This window comes from Phaethon aethereus (genome assembly GCF_964289735.1).
Source record: "Phaethon aethereus genome assembly, chromosome: 8".
Lineage (NCBI taxonomy): Eukaryota > Metazoa > Chordata > Aves > Phaethontiformes > Phaethontidae > Phaethon > Phaethon aethereus.
The window spans coordinates 31,966,321-31,986,903 of NC_138584.1; the positions used below are offsets into that span (position 1 = coordinate 31,966,321).

Sequence of the window (20,583 nt, forward strand, 5' to 3'; positions counted from 1 at the left end):
ATGTCTAATATAAAAAGATTATTCAGAATAATTGACATGGGATAGCTACAAACAGGTTGTGTACTCTCCTCATAGTTAAAATGCTATTGTTTCACTAATCTAAGGTAGCATTTGTTTCTCCAGTCCTGGAGAAAAACTTTTTTTTTTTTTTCATTTAAGAATAATTTTAATTAGGGAGATGCCACTGAAGAGCCTGCTGTATGCAACCCTTATCCTTATTCCTCCATAGCAAAGGCTTTCAATCCCTGGGCCGTGAGTCATGACCCCCTAGGGGGGTGTGCTTCATCGCTTTCATTTTTATCTATGTGCTTTTAACTTCATTTTGTTTATTGATGCTCTCACATGACACACTGAAGTACCTAACTTTCGGTATGCGGCCAGCCATCATTTTAGAGTGCAAGATCTCAGACAGTCCCGCAAAACAAAATGGTTGCTTTAAGTATGTTTCTGCAGACCCATTCTCTACTGCAAAAATCTCCTAAACAAAACTGAGCTGCAACACTCCCCAACATCGCAGTTTCAAGGCAGGACTGCACACCTATAAACACAGCAGCTGCTCAGGCAGGTGCCTGCTGCGGGGCTGATACAGGTGCCACCGGTGTTGTCTGTATTTTTTATCGGCGTGCTCTAAAGGTTGTCGATACTAATGGTAAGCAGGGCAGGGAGGCTCAACTAGAGCTTGTTGCTTCTCCTTCTTCTCTGTATGTTCACAATACCATTGTTTCAGGCGGCAGCGGCTTATTTGGAAGTAGCAGCAGGACTGTGACTTTTGGGAACACTAATATGTTTTGAACTGGGACTGTTTTAAAGTAGAAGCAATAGCTTCTATTGAATCAATGGCTTGCATTGTAAAGCAGCCTGAAAAAAAAATCATTCAATAATAGGGAATTTCTGTAGGGACTGTATGTGAAAGGATAAGTATGTGTGTAAGGCAACAGCTTCTCTTCCTTTTTATGTTTAAGTAAGGTAGACCTCAACGATTTTTGTTGGCCCATTGGCAACTGAGTTTTGTTTTACTACTTATATTTAGAACTTCGAAATAATGTCTCCCAAAGTGAAAATGACTATTAGTAATAGTTTTTCTTGACGTTTTTTATCCATAACCAGATTTTTTTTTAATACATCTAAATGTAGATGGGGGATCCACTGTATGGGGGTCTACTGTGCATACATGGAAAAGGATTTGTGTGAAGGATTTGTGTCTCTACGACCTGTCACCATTTTTGGTACATTTAAATCCATTGCATGCAGAAATATTGTTCCAATAATAATACAACTGCGATTGCCCTTTAACAGAGCAACTAACTGGTTTTGCCTCAAATCTTTGCAGTATACCCCTACAGCTGTCTGTATGTTCAGTGTGTGTTTGGGGGACTTTATTAGCAATTGAACAAGCTGCAAGTGGGAGTGAGGATGAAGGGCTGTATTCACATTTGGACTCCATTTGGATCAGGGTTTAAATAGCAAATAGAGTCAAGGGAAGAAGAAAAGGTTTAAGAACACAAAAAACATTAAAATACGAACATACATCATAGGACATAGAACATAGGGCTCATTGGGCTGGTAAAATTTTGGCTTTTGAGGTTCCTGTATTTTCCTCCCATTGAGATATGAAAGGTTCCACATTTTGATAGATTTTGTGCTGCTCATCTATAAACGTACCATCTTAAAACATTTCTGTTGTTTCTGAAAGACAGTGCCTAATTTCCCTTATCAATCCTGTTCACAGAAATTCTAATTTGTAGCCAAAGGATTGCGAGGTTAAGAGAAGAACTGACTAAACTGTGATTTTTGTTCTGCCAATTCTGGGGTTTTTTTTTTGTGGGGAATATGTTGCCTATGTTTATTAAATCATATTTTAATTTAGAATGTATTAGGCACCAAGCATGTTATTATTTCGTGTTTAGATAATATTCTTTCGCAGCTATTAAACCACAGTTGTTCTTACCCTGCAGTGTTAAGGAAGCCTGTTACTTAACAACCGCCCAAAAAGCAGCAATATCAGTGTTAAATAATGTAAAATCTGTAAGAGCCTAGAGAAATGAAATATCTCTGATTTGGAGCCCGATCTTCCTTGTAAAACAAGCTTTTAGTGAATTCTTGGAACTTTACTGGTGACTTGCACAAGGTACTTTTTTTTTAATAAACAGGAAAAGGATTTTGCTTTTTCTCAGTTTTACTAAAGGGTATTTTTCCCCACCGCAGCAGAAGCCTCCTAACTGATTACGCACCTTTTGCAGCGCCTATGTGGGAGATTTTCTTTACAAATACATCTAATGCAGTCTGTTGGCCCTAAAGGGGTTGCTCCCCCTGGGCAGACGCTGAGCTCATTCTCGGCGCACACAGCCCCCAGCTTGCAGTGTACCCAGTGTGTAGATCAACACGGATCTGCAGCTCTTATCTACTGAACGTGAGGATGAAAGCAAAACTGCAGGCTTTAGAAAATGAAAAACTGCACGCACAAAAACGGACACAATAAATCATATTAACTGCGTTGTTCTACACTTGCTGTAGACCCACTTCCACAGGGCCTGATCCAAATCCCTCTGGAGTCAATGGGAGTCTCGTAATTGATTTTACTGAGAGTGGGAATGAGCCCACACAGAGAGGAATTTTTTTTTTAATCAAAGCAAAATAGTATTGTGAATAATCTTATTCCCACTGACGCTAACAGCAGAATGACCAGATTGAGGGCAGATTTGGAATCATTTTGCATGTGGTTCTGGAAGGCACAAAGAAGAAGTGTATCGATTAAGTACTACCTTTTACATGCATGCATTCCTTCATTTTAAAAAAATAAATCTTTAAAGGCCTTGTGAGGGTTATACAGCCTCTCTACTTGCCTGTTAATATCCTTTCTGTTCCACTCCATAAATTCTAGAGCTATTTATTATACACATATATTCTGCATACCTTGAGTAATGTAGGTTCAAAAGGGTCAACTATACAGCCCTGAAAAAGAAGGCCTCCTACTACAGATTTTAATTTATCATTTTAAATTGTATGTGTTATTTTGGAAGGCCTGTATGTCTAACCTTCATTAAAGTGAAGTTCATGAGAAAAAAAGCTTTTCTTTTTCAGACCCACTCCTTTTTTCCTAGTGGGATTTACAGTTGCATTTGCTGGAGCAGAATCATCACAAGCAGAGAAGATGGTTCCATCTTCTGCTCTCAGTGGTGGCTTTAACACCAACTCGAGCCTTTTCTTTAGCCTTTGTTAAGCCAGAATAGTTTTCAGGCTTTCACTTACCTGATCACTACTGCAAAAATCTATAGAAATACTGAGAATTTATTTTTTTCTAGAGAGAGAGAGAGATCCAGCATGATGGTCATGAAAAGCAAACACGTGGGTGAGACAGGGCTCGTTTGTGCATGTATGGTCCAAGGTCCGAATGTCTTGTCCTGGAACTAAAAACACGTAACCGAATGGTGTGCACGGTGCGGCTGCCTCTCAAGTCCATTAGCATGGGAAACAGCTTCTCGGGGAGAGGAAGAAAACCCAGAATTTGTCTGTTTGTTATATGGGTGAGGAAATTTGCAGGAGGGATGATGAAAGAGGCCAGCAACTTCATTTGAAAGGCAGGAGCATGTTCCGATGTCCTGATATTTTGCTCAAATGAATTTTTTTTCTGACCAGCTGGGTGGAACACCCGTGTGGAAAATTCCCCACTTTTGTAGTTGCCTAATGGTATGTAAAAGCTTCATTTCAGTTGGCACCGCAAAGTGATTTTGCAATTCATCCAATCAAAAAAAAAAGGTTATTGATTTTAAAAGCTTGTTAAATCCACTGGTTTGGTGTTGTATTTTATAAACAAACTAGTTTTCAGTGAACTGAGGATGACAAAATGGCTAGTCTGATGTAGTAAAGTGACTGCATGCCTGGGGATCAGGAACAACTGAATTCCCGGCTCAGCACTGCCGTGGACTCTCTCTAGGGCTTTTATTCTCTCTTTCCGTCATGGAAACGGCTATCGGATAGATTTTCTTTTTGTAAGTAGGATTATTTTAAACTTTTGTAGGAAAACTTTTCAGACTTTTTGTCTGCAAAGTGGGGGTATTTGCAATTCTAGCGTTCAGAGATTCATAGAATATGAAAAGTCAAATCCTGCTCTGTCCCAGCAGGAGTTTAACTCTGGAGAAAGGCAAGGAGGGTGTAGCACAAAACTGGTTAATAATTGTGGTACAGCGCTGTGTTACTGCTGTCAGTAAATGGATGTCAGACATCCACCAGGCAATGTTTGCATTTGATGTGGTAGTACTGGCAAATTAATAACTGCAGCGTAAAGGTACACACACAGTGTGCTGTGTAAAGCAGAAGAACGCTGTGTCATTTTCTGCAGACAACCGATGTCTCTCGAGCATGTGGTATTGTGATTTGATAACTCAAAGTTGGTAGCACACCACTTTAATTGTAGATTAGCAAATTCTTGTTAAAAAAGTTGGTAAATTCTCCCATTTCAAATGAGCAAGACAGCAGTCATTATTACAGCTGATTACAAATGTGTGCCAAATGCATTGCTCAAAAAATTTCTGTAAAGGGAGAGGCATTTATCTAAAAAATAAAAATGTTTAATGCCCAAACAAAATGCTTTTTAGTTTTGATGTATTCTTGCTGCTTTGAGCTGCAAGTACCTTAACAGCACTGCAGGAAATGAAAGGCACATTGTTCTTTGTAACATTAAAAAAAAAAAAAAGAAAAAAGAAAAACAATGATGTACCGTAACTCACAGAACTCGTTTTTCAACCCTGCAGTAATTACACTGGACTTGTAAATATCATCTGTGAATTCTTTGCTTAAGTAGGGCTGGACTTGAGTATTAAACCTTAAAAAAAAGTTAAAGTATATGCTTACTTTTCCATGCCTGAAAACGTAAATGAAATTCTGGTCCTCAAGCTGTGGGGGAAAGAGAAGGCAGTACTGGGAACATATGCAAAGAGAAGTTTCCTTTTCTTCTTCTCTAGGCAAGGCTGGTCATGGCAGGCGTAATACAGCTTTGGCTGCAAGGAAGGAGGGGATTATGTGCAACCTGGTAAAATGCAAAAGCAGCTTGTGGAACAACCTCTCTGCCTTAACTAACAGGCTACAGAATGCAGCCCCTTTTTGCATGCTTTCTTTCTGGTCCCAAAACCTGGCATTCTTGTTTCCTGCAGTGGGGTAGCTTCAGCTGGTGGAAGCTGCCTGTCCTGAGGGTTAGGCACTCTTGTCGGATGCAGAGTTCACTGTTCAAACTGTTCTTTGTGGTTGTCCCCACCACTCAACTACGCTGTAAGTTAAATGCTAGCTGAGAGACCTCCAATTCCTTTGAGAGCCAAGTTTTTAACTAGGAAAAACAGACTGTCTTCCAAAGCCTTCCCTTCTTCCCAGGCCGTGCCTAGCCTCCCGACTCCACTGCTTCGAGGTGGAGCCCAGCTGCCTCCCGGGCTCTCTCAGCTGAGACTGAATGTGATGCCAGCCAGCCTTACACTTACTCACAAGGAGGTGCTGCAAGTGCAGCAGGACTGGAGGAGTCTGGAGGGTCAGCTCTCCTCGGATAGGCCCCTTAATTCCCACCTGAGGAGTGCACAGCAGCTCTCTGAACACGCAATGCTGAAACTGGTACTGTTAGCAAGTACGTCGTCTCAGATGACTAACATTCCTGAAACACCTCATTTGCAGCAGATAACCAAGCCTTGCAGAGAAAGTTTTCTATCAGCTACAGTTGCAAACAGGATAATACAGTAATGGCAGCTTTTATTAGTGTTCTTGTTCATGAGATCATTTGCATCAGAATCTTATAAATGCAAGAAGACTCTCCTCTCTTGTTTACAGAGCAACACTGAGGAGTTATCACAGCCTGAGGGACTAATCTAAAATTAACTTTGCTTCAGAAAAAGCTTTAAAAAAAAAAAGCCCTTAGCATTTTCAATAAGGAATCTCATAGCTGGTGTTGAAGTCAAAGCTCCTGGTGATGTCAGCTTGTTTGCACCTTTGTAACTTGCCAGGACCAAATTCTGAACGGATTTGCACCCTTACGGATCACGTTGTCTGCCGGGAACAGCAATGGGGAACTTTGTCCAGGCTTGAAAGCTATGGCCAAGCAGGGGAACACTGGTGGGGCTGGTCTCTTCTGCCTTCCTATGGGTTGGACAGAATCGGCTGTTGACTTTAACAGGACCCATCAGCTGATGCAGGTCTGATGAGGTCCAACCTGTGTTTCATCACCCCCTGAGAGAGAGTGCATGTAGGCAGTTCTGAGAGCCAGCATTTCCCAAGGAAACAAAAGCAGATATGTCTGGTTATAAATTTAACTTATGTGTGATTTAGTCTTGCATTTTTTTCATCTTATTTCATTACAGATAGATTCCAACAAGAACTAGAAATACAGTATTTTAATTATAATAGTCTAGAACTGAAACTTTGCAACATCCGGCTGTATTTCCCAGCTAGTTTCATGACTGTCATGAAGAAGTGTCTGAATAATTAGGAAAGAAAACACCGTTTTCCCTATATTACCATATTTTCATTGAGATTCGCACTCAAAGTCGAATGATTCTGTGGTCCAGATTGTGAGGCACAGTTAGACTGTTTCCAGGATTTAGCTTTTGAGTTTCCAGGTCCTCTGCTAGGCTCAGGATTTAGCTTGCTTATCAGTAGCTGGCACTCTCTTGAGGGGACCCTGTGATGGCACCAGTGAAGGGTGTTGACTGTCAATCGGGAGAGATACACGGTCGTCAGTCAGGGTCAGTTCTGCAGCCTCTGCTGGGGCCCAGTGAGAGCCTTTCTCATCAGTGACCCGCAGTGTTTGAGACTTGAGGACTGACAGAGGACTTCAGTTTTCACTGCTGCTAACCATTAACCTTCACAAGCAAAGCATTCCCACAAAAAATTCATCCAAGGCGAGTATGACAGGAAATATTCAAAGCATGAAATGAATGCTTATAGCATGACAAAGCAGTGCTTGAAAGACATGAAACGTTCATTACGCTTGGAGTGGCTGAATGCTGCAAAGGAAAGGAGAAATAAAAATGTGGCTAGAGTATATATTTTTATTTCTCCATATGTGTGTACAGGAAAAAGGCAATGAACCTTTCCAGTGGATAAGGTGCGTAAATACAGCTGCGATTATTCTAAGTCATTTCAAAATATATTTTTATTCTGTTGCTCTGTTCCATTCCTTTCCGCGTATATTTATCCACAAGATAACAGCAAGGGCCATCTAGAGGGCAGCCTGGAAATGGGCTGGCCGGGAGCTCCCTCCTAAGAAGCTCCCGTGCCTCGGTGAGGCAAGTTTCCCTCCTTTGCTCTGCAGGACTAAGGCTTTTCTTTGCCCCACAGCAGTGCCAGGTTGCTGCCCACTCCTGCGCCACAGCAGCGGGCTGGGGGCAAGCAGCCATGGCAAGGCTCTGCCCCCGTGCTGGCTTCTTCTACGCGCATCCCACCTCTGCACGTTGAGAGGTACCTCGGTGCTAACTTTAGCCAGTCCTCCTGGTGTCCTGGGAAGGGCGTCTGGAGCTGTGAGCAAGCTCCAATTTTCACTAAAACTTTTTTTTTTCCATATGTTTTCTTGAGAGACCTGCTGTTTAATTAACAGCTGAGAGTTGTGTTGCGTCAGAGTAATTGCTACTGCCTGGGCGGACCACAGGCTGAAGGATGCTTTTGAATACCACACTTGCCCACCAAGAAGCTGGGCACTTAGGGAAAGAAGTTTATTTGTGGTATGGGCATTGTTTTAATTTTCTGCCCAGTAGAAAGGGGAGTTTATTAGTGGGAAGATAATGTGGTGCCAAGGCCTAACTTGCAAAACAAAACCCCAAACCTATCTATTTTGTCTTTCGATGTAAGAATTTCCTAATGCCTGTAATGTAAGACAAAGGGAAAATTTTACTTGCAGGAAAATTGCTTCCACAATAACCAAGAAAAAAAACACAAAACGCCCACACCAGAGCAGCATGATCCAAAATGTGAACTTTTTACGCCTCCCCAACCTTCTAGGTTAGGCTTCCAACCAAATGATCTTTTATTATCAACATGATATAACCTTGACATAATTTGGCGCAGCAAAGCTTCTTCTGCTGAACTCGTGATTTCATTTACTAGATCTGATGAAAGTTCTGTGAACCACGGTAAAATGTGATAATTAGTAGTTTAATTCTTTTAGGGTGTGCGTATTAATTGAAAAGGCTTGAACTATAAATACAGGGCCCGTGGATAAAAGCACACTCTGAAATCAGTCGCTTATCCGAAGTACTCATTACTTCACATCTATTTAGGTAGTGTCTCTCTGCAGCAGTGCCAGTCGACTGTTGAAGTGAGTGGGAGCCCTGCACTCAGGGATCGCAACAGCAAAATCCAGCCTGGCTCGCCGCGGCTCTCATGCGATCGGAAGCACTCCCTGGCCAAAATTTTGCCCTCTGTGGTCAAACCACTGGAAGTTAAAAATGCGTGCTGGGAGCTGTGCTCTGCCGATGAGCTAGTGAAGCGCTGGCTCTCTCGCTGTGCAAGCTGCAGGAGGCAGAAGGGGCTGACGGCAGCATTTGCTGACCGTCCGTAGTGTCCTCCTCTCCCGCTCGAGGTGGAGCGGTGGCGGTGCGGTGGTGGGTGGCAGGCTGCCCATCTCCGGCGGCCCAGGGGGAGCATCTTGCTCCTGCTCAACAAGTCTACCCAGACCATCAGAGGTCCCTCACGATTCGAGTCCCAGGCAGCCTGGCACTTTATGACAAACTATATTTTTCCTCCTACTTAGACACTTATCCTTCACCATATTTGGGACCATCAGCACCTAAAACTCTGCTGCTTCAGCCAGAGCTTGGTTCATTCAGCCGTGAATGTCAGTGTAGCACCACTGAGAGCTGTGATAAGGGATCGTGCTTTCTCACTCGCGCTCATATGTTCTTTTGTTCCGACTTCCTGACCAATGCAGGAGGTATTCTGTTGACTCTAGGCCTTTCCAAATATACATATAAACTGTGAAAATGTATGTCGCTATTTCACACCTTCTTCTGTTTTCTGTGTGTGGTGTGGTGCCTGGATGAATCATACCTGGTTTTACAGGTACAAGGTAATTTTCATTCAAATAGATTCCAACCTTCATACTCATACTTGGTTTGCACACTCAGATAAAATCCATATATCTGCATATACTGCAGATTCTTGGGTTAATCAGGTGCTTTCCAAGTAGCCTTAAGTTTGTAAATCTGAAGTTGTGTACATGAGCAAAGAGGTGCACATGAAGAGCAATGCACAGCTCCTGAAAGCTGTATGCTGGACTGTTGATATTGTCAAGGGAGGGCACTTTGGTGAGACCAGGGTCCCAGAAAAAGCCTTATAATTTCTATAGCTAATCAGATACTATTTTTTTAATTGCAGATACTACTTTTTAATTGCAAAAGTTACTAGATAGGAAATGGAAAGAAAGTTTCAGGTGACTCTCACAGAGCTGTGAGAATAAAATCCCCTCCAAAGCCTGGCTGTAGTGTGACTGAAATGGAAAAATACCAGATCCGTTTCTTGGAAAGTGAGAAGGAGACTTTTATTTGCAATGGTTTGCAAATATTTTCCCAGGAGCGAGGTAGCGAGTGTGGCAAAAGGGGGCAGGAGGAAGGTGAGGCGAGTGAGCCATGCTTGTAAACATACTCCTTTAACTCTGCTATTGTTATCTTGCACACAAAGGGCGCCGCAAGTTGTTTACAGCAGCTCATGTTATTCATTTCTGCTCCTTTTTCTCCCGTCAGTGCTGTATCTTCAGTTATATGACTTTTTTTCTGGGTTGTGATAGTGTCCGGATAGATTTTGGCGGTGGGGTGGTAGAAAGGTGCCAGTTGATTAAATGTGCTGCTTACTATGTGCATTTAATGTCTGCTGTCTTAACATTTTTTTGTTAACCACTGTTGCAACTGAAGAAAATGCTGAAGTTTGACAGTTGGGAGTTACTGCCGAGTATGTGCTGTAAACTATATCATCCCTCTGCCTTCTCCCTTTCTCCCCCTCCTGCTGAAACCAAATGATTTATAAAATGCCTTCACATTCTTGAGTGAGTTCACACTATCACCTCCAGGCACTGCCCTGAGGAGTCTTAGGAGTGGATGGGAAACACAGATCTGATAGCTGGTATTTTTTCTCAAAAAGAAAAAGAAAAGGGGCTGATTAAATTTAAAGGAGAAAAGTTTCCTGCTGTGCCCCAGAGTAAATCTGTAGTCAGGGAAGCACTTTCTAGTAAACAAGAGATGAACGTGGTTATAGTGGGTTTTTATTATTACACACTGCCATTGTTTTCCATTTTCATAAGATTCAATTAAAGTAATCATTTTAGAGTGTCTCTAATCATTACCTCTCACCTTCCCTCACTTGTACTTGAAGCAAGGGGTTCCGCTGCAAGCCACACTCTGGTACGAGGAGCCAGCACCTCACTCCTGTCACTGGCAAAAAGGAGGCACAAGAAAAAGACAGGGCTGCTGCTGGCACCTGCATGTTTTTCTTCTCTCTCTCTGGCCTTTGCAGAACGCATGGCCGGCACCCCAAGCCCTGCCACGTCACCCCCAGCAGCCACCCCTGCTGCAGTCGGCTGCAGGGCAGGCTGGCAGAGGGAGAAGTGGTGCTCTGGAGGTGCAGCGTCCCACTAGGCGAGCCAGGGCACGGGCTGGCAGCCTTGCGAGCTTTTAGCCAGGGACAAGGATGCCGACACCATCGTTCAGGCCGCGGTGGCCCAAACCCTTTGCTGGCATTTCTTCTCCCAGGATTGTAAAGGGAGGACTGCTTCTTACATAGCTTGTAACACTCGCGCACAGAGAATCTAGACCTCTGTCCCTGTTATTTTTCTGCTTCTGTTCCTTACTCTTAAAATCGTATCTCTAACAGAAGGCTCTTTGACAGCTGCATCCCCATTTGAAAACCTGCTGGTGTTTAGGGGGTGTCCCCACCTGACCAGCTTTGCAGTGCAGACCACCTGCGATTTTCCCACATGTTATACCTCAAAGTCCTTAAAAATCAGGGAATTTGCTTTCAGGAAATTTCCAATAGCAGAATGCAGAGAGCTAGCCGTGTCCCCCATGCCGTACGAAGGGGAGCCAATGTTATCATGCAGCAGAGCGTGCCATAGCTTGCGAGAGGAGGGGAAGAGGTGAGAAGCAGGAAAGGGGGGACAGCAGCTTGATGAACTGAGGTAGCTGTGGTTTTGAGGCAGGAGAGGAACCCCACAGATTTTTGTGAGGGAAGGCTTAGAGGAGTGGTATGGTAATGGCCCACAGCTCAATTTAAAGCAATAATATATGGGATTGGAAAGGGTATGCCAACCTGAGCAAACAGCTGAGGGATGAGGCAGCCCAGCATTAGTGAATCCAGATTTCTGTCTGTCATGGCCATGAAGGATGCATTTGCAGCAGGACAGGGAGCCATCCACTGTTAGAAGGAGAGAGAAGTAAAGATCATCCCGTGTACAACATAAATGTAAGTTGTTATTACTACTATTGCTATGTCAGCCGTAAACTGTTCCCACGAGAACAGAGATGCAACATCATTGAAAAAGAATGTCTTACTGTGAAATGTGCAGCAGAAACACTGTGGCATTATCTGCCGGGTAATGAATTTACCTTGGTGACAGATCATTATTTCCTCCTGCAAATGAACCAGATGAAGGACAGGAACACAAGGATAACTCAGCAATACTTGTATTTTACAGTCTTCTGAATTAAAACAAACAAACAACAAAAAACGACAAGTAGCCAGATAGATATGTAAGGGTAGAGAAGCATAGCATGTCAAGAGATACTGCCTGTGGCAAGATATGGGGAAGAAAGCAAATTTTCTTTCAGGTCTATGCTAATATGGTATATAGACTTCTAAGGCTTGGATTTCATCCCACCTAACATTAGGCATTAAAATGAGGCACCAGCTATGAACCTAAAATCCTTGCTCTCCCTCTATAATCAGCAGAGATACTGGGTCTTTGGGGAATTCATCTCTCTCTCTGTTGAACCTCAGGGAGATTTAAAATGGAGATGTTTCAGTTTAATGCTGCAGTTGCTCTGGACCTGAGATTCTGTTGCTTGAGGAATTAACCCACCCATCTCCTGCTCATCCTAAAAAGCAGAGTACACAAAGAGTTTCCTGCAAGAGCAGGGCACGTTGAGTTGGTTGAATGATTCCTTCCCAGTAAAAGAGTGGCCAGTGTATCTGCTGCCCATGTGTACTTTCTTCCCTTTCTGTTTTTCTCTTCACTTCTACAAAATGGGAGTTTCTTAGATAAATTATCATTTTAGAGAAGTGTTTATGTGCTCTGTGGACAAATTTATCTAGGCATGGGCATACTGTCAGCAAGAACTTTCTCCTCAACTCTTCCAGTGAAGTTTTATTCTAAACTGCCCAAATGAAGCCATTATTCAAAACTAAAAATGTTCTGTTCCATTTCTTGTTTTCATTCTTTTATGTGTCTGGGGACTAAACTGCTATGAAAAAGAGCCCATTCTCACAGGATGTCTTGCCTAATTTTGCAGACAAGAGAGGTTCAGCTATTCCAATTACGATGAGATAAGAATCTGAAATGTTGGGATCACATCCATCCTGCGTTGAACTCTGAGTCTTCCAAAATCCATCCATCATTATTTTTTCCTTTATTTCTGTATTTCAGTAATGCAGGCAAAGAAGAAAGAGAGAAGAAATGGATGTTTATGCATTATAAACCATAATGGATGGATTTCCTTCTTACCTGAGTTGCTTTAGTTTAATGTAAAGGTGAATTCCTGTGACTGGAATTCTTTTTCCATTTTCATTCTTTCTGCCTGCTCAACTGCTGCTCATCAGCAAAAGGTCTGCTTTTCATGTAAGTCAGTCATGGTACAAAGTCTCATAGTTTACATGCAGAGTACTGTTAGAACAAGCCCAATGGTGAGTCAAGCTGCTAAGCATGGTCCAAATTTGAAGTCCTAGCCCCTCTTGTATCTTCAGATTGTCTCAAATAGAAGCAGACAGGGCATTTGACATAGGGACTCCATCCGGCAGCCACATTTCTGCATCCCTGTGTATCGCACTATGCCACACAAGACTGACTGCTGGGGAGGAGTAAGAGGGTCTAGGGAAGCAAGCCTTCTACCATGGGAAGAGGACTGCATAGGCTCAGCTGACCAACGCAGCCTCTAGCAGCAGATTCATCTCAGGTCCTCACCTCTATACCAAGAGTGTGTCTAAGTTGCTGGAGGCGGCCTCCTGGGGCGAGACATCCTACCTCTGTCATCTCACTTCCTTGAGGCACCTCTGCTGGAACCACCATATCTGCCACTCATGGGATGAGCACATGAAATTAGGTAAGGACTAAGAAGGTCCCTCTCTGCCCCTTCTGTTTATGTTGTTAATCTTGAATCCCTCACAATTAGTGAACTTGGAGGCCCTCTTTGGGCTACAGTCTGAGCAAATTACACAGAGAAAATAAATTCAGTCCGTGTTCTGGCCTGACCTTGGCCTGAATCTGAGAAAGTGAATGCCCCTATCACACCAACATGTGTCTATAGAAGAACAGTAAACACAAACAGGGGTCACTGGCCCTTTCTGTCGTACAGTCCCAGGCCAGGAGTCTAGAGTTTTGGGCTGTCCGCCCAAGTACTTGTTAATAAATGTCCATTCTTAGTCTGTAAAGGAATGTAGACAGGGCATCCTGCCCTACAAAACACAAACTTAGAATAAAACAGAAAGAGAGTCTCGGTCATCGTGCAGAGCTCTGCTGCTGGTCTCCACATCCAGCAGTCTCTTCCCACTGGACTTATGCTGCTAGTTTTGGACTTGGCTGGGGGAATTATCCACTAATACATGGTGGTTTCTCCACCGCCGCCTGTAAGCATAGTTGCCTGCCTAACCCCAATTGCATCAGTCCTTGGGACGTTAGTCGATAAGTCTGTGGGGCTTCCTCATCAATACTCGGAGGAGGCAGAGACCCAGCATAGCCTGGGCAGAGCCTGGGCTATGAGACAGGAGAGCCTGGATCTCCCAGTGGAGGGGTTGTGTTGCTTCTAAGGGGCATGATAAGGAGGTGACATGTTCCTTGTGGAGACTCATTGGTGCCTTTGCTAGTCATTCCACCCTTTTGTTCTTTGGAGATGTCTGACGTAACCCAGGTGAAGTTGGTGCAGACCTTGGTGGCCACCCAGAGATTCTATGCTCAGTGGAGACATTTTTCTCTCCTCAAGCAGGCAATGAGGACAACCCCTTCACTTCCCAGCCCTCAGTCCATAGTGCCTCTCTGGAGAGGATGACGCAGCACTGGGTGTCAGTCTGCTGTCTGGACAGGAGTTGCGAGCCCATACATGTTAAGCATATGGTGTTTGCCTACAGTGCCCTTATCTGCAGCCATAAGCATCAGGTTTTGTGTTCTAGGTCTTGTGCAAGCTTAACATGTCCCTAGACAAGCATTACTGTGCTTTCACACCCATCCCCTTCTGTCTTCTCTGCCACCAGTATATCAGAGCTTTGTTCCAGAAACTTACCTTGGTACCCTGCAGTCCAAGGTGCTGCTAGAGAGAAGCTTGTGAGGTTCCCCCAGTCTTCCATGCAGGGATCTCTCAGGGTGGCCCCAGCTGAAACTTCATGAGCCCAGTGATATGGACAGTCAAGGACAGACTGTATGTGTGTTGCCATGCCGTGACTAGTGGAAAGTTTCTTTTTCCTCCCCAGCCACCAGGGTAACTAACCTGGACACTAGTGGAAGTCAGCTGACTTGGGACTAAAAGTTACCAAAGTTAGGAGATTTTTGTTCTGTACAAAGAATAGAGGACTAACAACCTTCTGGAGAGAAAACTCTTGAGTGATACAATGGAAGGGACAACAGGTAAATAGAGTAACATAATTTGCATGGTGTTTATTGTGAATTAAAGTGTGCTCACTGGTGGTGTTGGTGGAGGAGGTGTAAGAAGCAACTCTGAAGGCAAAGGAAAGCCCATGGGGAAAAGTGGAGGTGGCTGATCCTTTTGACTTAGCTTTCATGCCCAGCATCCTTATTTTCATGTTGCATTTATACAATCTAATCTTCAGCAGATATTTCTACAGCTTTCATTATCGTGCTGTCCAGACGCAGTCTTTTAAAATGCCTCGGTGTGAAGAGAGAGGAGTGCCAGGAAGGGAGGATGAGAGGAAACAGCTGATGAAGTCGCCAGGGTTTGTGTCCATATCGCCCAGCAAAGTGGGGCAGGAAAGCTGCCCGCCCTCGCCTGACCCTGGCCCCAGCGGCTCCTCCTGGACGCTGGGCTTTTCTAGAGAATTCTGCCAAGTGCTCTGAATACGTGGATTATTCCTGTAACTATAAACTAACGTGTAAATTAAAAAAAACCCCAACACGTCTTTTTATAGCCCCCTAATTCTGTGTCCACAGGGCTTCAGACTCCCTCGGTTCAGCTCCGAGCATATCTGCAGAGTAACCTTGGAGGGTACACTTAGCTACCACCAGCTGAGGGAGGGTTTTATAGAGCCTAAAATAATTACAGCATCACTGAGTCTAGCTGTATAATTTCTTGGCAATCTACTAATTAAAACTAGATATTTACACACAACACTTATTTAAACTTAAGACTTATTTAAAAGAACCTGCATACTTACAATAACTGTACATCACAGCTTTATTGAGGACCATGTTTTTCATGCAGATTGAATTCTCGAGCGCTGTTATTAACATAAATGAGCCCATGGCTTTATGTTCAGGGCTGAATACTTCCAGGGCATCTGAATCATCCTGGTATTTCATTTCACCATCTAAAATTATTTTTAAAATACTACATTTTTTAAACTTGCTGTATTATGGCAATTAGAAATTGCTCTGTGTTTACTAGGAACAGAGAGTCCAGCAGAGCTGAGTGTTTAATGTGATGAATAGTGTTAGGAGCTCAAAGAAAAGTCAGATGTGTGTCAACACTTATCAAAGCTGTTCTGCTGCTCAGAATGACTGTTCGTGATACTTGTTTCATGATAAACTTCCTCAGAACATGATGTTACTGGAAAAAAAAAGATACACTCTGAGAAATACGCAGGTGACACAGTTGAGTCAGCAGCTTGCAACAGTGACACAGGCTTACGTTTATAAAAATCCCCACTGAACTTTTGTCTTCTGCGTGCGTATATCATAGCCTTAAAATCCGTTGCCACAAAAGCGCCCCGTTTCTTGTGTTCACTCGTTAGCCCTTTGAACTAACAAAAATCTTCCCGCTAGTCTGTTGAAGAGGTAGATTCCTGGGCTTAAAAGTCTTAATAGTCACAAAACTTTCCTCTTTCACAAGTAATTCACCGTATAAATGTTAGCATCTCCAGCGACCACTGATACCGCTGGGGAAACAATAAACATGGAAAAATAACAGACCACTGTGGAAACCAGAAAATCCTACCTCCCGTACGAGAGGGTTTAATTATTGAAGTTGCAAGCATTTCCCCGTGCACAAGCATCTCGGCATTCACAGGTGGAAAGTACCTCATGCTGTGTTTGAAATATCAACTGGATTTAAAAGAAGGCTTTGTGCTTCACCACGGACCTTTCTTAGCTTCCTGCAGATGGTTCCTATTGCTGAAAAGAGACATGACTTGTGAGACGGGGAGACCTCCGTGCCGTTTTTTCATGCTGCTCTAATCCTGCTTTACACCCATAAAGGACTTCAGTCCTTAAACCCTTACCCTCTTTCTCCAAATATTAAAATTATTTTCCTCAGTGTCATACCGTATTAAAGCAGAATGAAAATGGGTTTAACAATTGCTGGCATGGGGCTTCTGTACAGCATGTGTGTCACAAATCATGTCACTTTTCAGCAATAGGGCTGTTGCCAGCGGGAGGCTCAGAAACGCTCATGTTAATCAAAAATTTTAATTTCAAATCAAATTGACAGTTTACACATGGTGAGAAATGCTTCTCACCATGTGATATTTCAGTATGCTACACTGGGCAAAATGGGTGCACTTTCCTGTTAAGAATTTTGACTGCAGTATCTGCAAATTTATGGGTTTCAGTGTATTGGGTATGGTGAGTAGTTGATCTAAGGGAGCCCCTTGGAGAATAGGAGACAGAAGGGTTTTCGTGCAGCCTGGCACTGGTGAGCTGCTGTTGGCACATGCTGCTGGAGAAATGACAGGTATTCAATAAACATCACTATGGTTAAGAGGAAGATTTAAAGGAGGGAGGGGCTGCAGTGCTATAAACAGGATTTGAAACAAATGTGCTTATTTCAGCCCGTGATTAGTCTGAATACCTAAGTATTCCACACCAGTTTTTAAATATCCTTACATTTATTTTCACACTGATGTTCTTCACACAGCATTAACAATAATATTTACGGCATTAATACTGTAGCTAAATTCTAATTTGTAATGTAAACCCAAGTAAACTCTGCATGTACCGAGGCACACTCCATCAGAGTGAAGACCAGAACGTGGCTATATGTCACACTTACAGCGTGCAGCCCCAGCGTTGGTCCTACAAGCCTTTACTTCTGCCAGCAGCTTCCTAGAAGTCAGTGAACAAAATTCAGGAGGCAAAATTTCTGTTGATACTTGCTGAGGAGTAAGAGGAGCAACGACAGTGGATGGAGCGTGTGCGGTCGGCCCCAGACAAATGAGTTGTAGAAAGTGATGTTTTCAGGCTGTAATAGGATGCTGACATTAAAAAATGACCCGCTGGAAAGAAATTATCCTTACATTATTCTCTTTAGGAGGTTTTTCAGCTCTCTGGTGGGTCCTGAGGTTAATGTGATCCCTAGCTCTTGACATTGGGGCTTTCATTTTACAAAGGCCTTGCAAGGGGAAAGGAACAGGGACGGCAGTACCCACCTTCTCCTATCGTCTCCCCCACCAGTGCCCGTATTGATCACTCGCCTGTAAGGCTGAGAGGGTGGGTGGGTGCCCGTTGCTGGCAGCCCGGGGAGCACCCTGCAGCATCACATGCCATCAGCATCCCCGGGAAGCTTAGGGAAACCGGGTGGTTTCTCTTGGCTCATTTGGACATTGAGTCATGCTTTGAACTTTGAAGCTGAACTGGCAGTATCACCACAGACCTTGGAGATCACAGCTGTCATTGCTCTTGTAACCAGGGTTGATATGAAAATGTGAAGATAAATAATGCCTTCATATTATTATTTTCAGGGAGGCAGGCTTTTCTTTTTATTACTCTTTTTATTGTTGGATGCCATAAATATTCCAGAATTATTATCCCAGGGTAGATTTCATCTCGTTTACTTCGAAAAGCTTTTGAGGAGCACATTATTTTATAAGCTGCCAAATGAGTATGACCATTTAAAATGATTTTTCTTCTTTTCTTTAATATTTGCTTTTTGGATTGAGGACCCGAAACAGAAATATGCTAATTTAAGACATCTGTTGTTTTTCAAGCTATAGGCCCCTATCAGTATTAATGCGGTTAGTTTATTTATTGAATTTCGTATATGGTAGAGAGGGAGATTCTTAATTTTTATCAGTATATCAAAAAACTGTATTTAACTGATTTCTCACCCACATGAGTACTGAAAAGTACCCTACACCGTTAGGAGTCATCAGAAACGAAAAACCACACCAAACATCTTAGATCTTGGAATGGTTTCCATTGCACAAGGTCCTTAACATGAACTCGAAGTACTTTAAGTGTTTCAAGAAGATCATTGTCTTCAAGAGAAAGGAACTCTCCTTGTGCCCTCCGCTTGGACAAAACCTGACATGATTGATTCCAATTTGTAATCGGTTCATTAACGTTAATAAGTTGCCATTAATTCCACTATTTCTGCACTTAAAATCAAAGTGAGCTGAATCTCCTAAGAGCTGAAGCTGCTGTGGACCCGTGCAGGATCAGGCCGGTGGTGATGCAGCCAGCCTGATGCCACATTTGCTGTGGTCCACATTTATTCATTTGCTGCCCAGACTCTGGAGCTCAATGTGACACATACTGAAATAATAATTAGGCATTGTTATTATTAGAGATTCTAAAATGGCGCGAGCGTGAAAGGCGACGCGCAGTGAGACGTTACATGCGCGCTTCGGTGCTGATTCACCTCGGGAGAACGCCCATCGTGGCGGTCGGGTGGATTCCCCAGTGAGGGCATGAGAGTCCTTTCTCCGAGCCACCTCCCAGCGCCCTGAGATGTGGATTCCCGACGGCCACCGAGAGTATACAAACCGTGTGGAAACGGAGCTGAACTTCAGCACCCACGAAAACTAGCACTGCTTCCCAGTGTTACTGCCTGCTAGATACAGACATTTTAGCTAAACCCCAAAAAGGCAAATCATTTACCAATGGTTTTGCATATTGTGAAGGGTTAACAAAACTTTCATTATCACACTCTATTAAGCCAGAACCAGGAAACAATTTCTAATCAACACTCAGATCTGGGCAGGGATTGTGCAGTCTTTTGTAGGAGGCCTCAGATCTGTGTTCTCTATTCTCACATGCTCACTTCCAGCTGTTGTCATTGAAATCCCACATAATCTCCCCGGGTCAAAGGGCAGTCATCCATGACTGCCGCTGTTAGGAGGTTATGCTGATTTCTGTTGTCAAATATTGGCCCTTTTCTCTTTCAATCACTCCCATTCTACTTTTTTTAACAAGAAAGATCCAGCCTAGAATTGTATTACATGACTTTAAAGTCTTAAAAGTGTTCCTCTATTGTACTAACACGACATGCCCTGGACGGTCTAATCCGTCCTGCTATGGGCCACAAAGAAAGTTCTAGTGCTTCTTAAAACCTCAGCCAAAGGCAGGTAGGCGAGCCAAAGAGAATAACAGTGTATGTGACATGTGACCCAGCAGTTATTTCATAAGAAAATGTGTAATTTGTCCAAGGTGAGCTATTGCTGTGGCATTAAAATTAAATTGGAAATAACAAGCCGAAATAGAAGTGGGAGCATTTGTCAGGGAACAAGAGAGTTTCTGTGTCACCTTTAATGTATAACATCTTGCTTAACTCTTCTATAAAAAGTCCATGAATTAAAAATGTGGTATAATTTACCATTAAGGGTTTATCACTTACAAATTTGAGGAATGCATCTTGTACAAAGCAATTAAAATAAGGCTGTTCTGCCAGCTCTGGAGATTGGTATTTGGGGTCTGTTGGTAAACGCAGATTTCGTTACAGTTATGTGCAATATTCAGGCTTATGTGCAGCTTCCTTGTGCTCTCTTCTCTCTTCCATCTGAATGGGAGAGACATTCACTTGGACAGCGTATTGCAGCTGGGACAGATGGTCTCTTCCATCTCCAGATTTTTTTTTAAGATACAAAGTCAGCATGTGCGGTCCGGCCTCATGGATCTAGCTTTCCATTTGCAGCGTGGGGTGGTGACCAAGTATCTCTTGGTGAACGTCACTGCTGTTGCCCTGGGCCAGGTGAGCAGGTACAAGCGCTTGGGCAGCAGCCGGTCTCAGCCCGGGGCACTCCCCTCGGCCACCCACGCTTGCCCTGGAGGTGGACGCTTCCCAGAAGCGAGGTGCACCCTCCTCCCTGCGCCCATGGCACGCACCCACTGTGCCAGACCGCCTGCAGCACCCCGTGTCTGCGCAGAGGGATGCGTTTCTGGAAGGGAATGCAGCTGTGGGGTGCCATGGCTGGGTCAGCCCAGGCTCCGTGAACTCTCCCTCCAGTTAAGCAGAGTGCAAGGGTTATGAAGGT

The 20,583-nt window shown here is 43.5% G+C and overlaps 1 protein-coding gene across 1 annotated transcript in view; it reads left to right on the top strand.

Moving 5' to 3' along the window:
• The window catches only part of NFIA (nuclear factor I A), a gene marked incomplete at both ends in the record, with an annotated part of 222,764 nt that overhangs the window by 135,529 nt on the left and 66,652 nt on the right, over window positions 1-20,583 (top strand).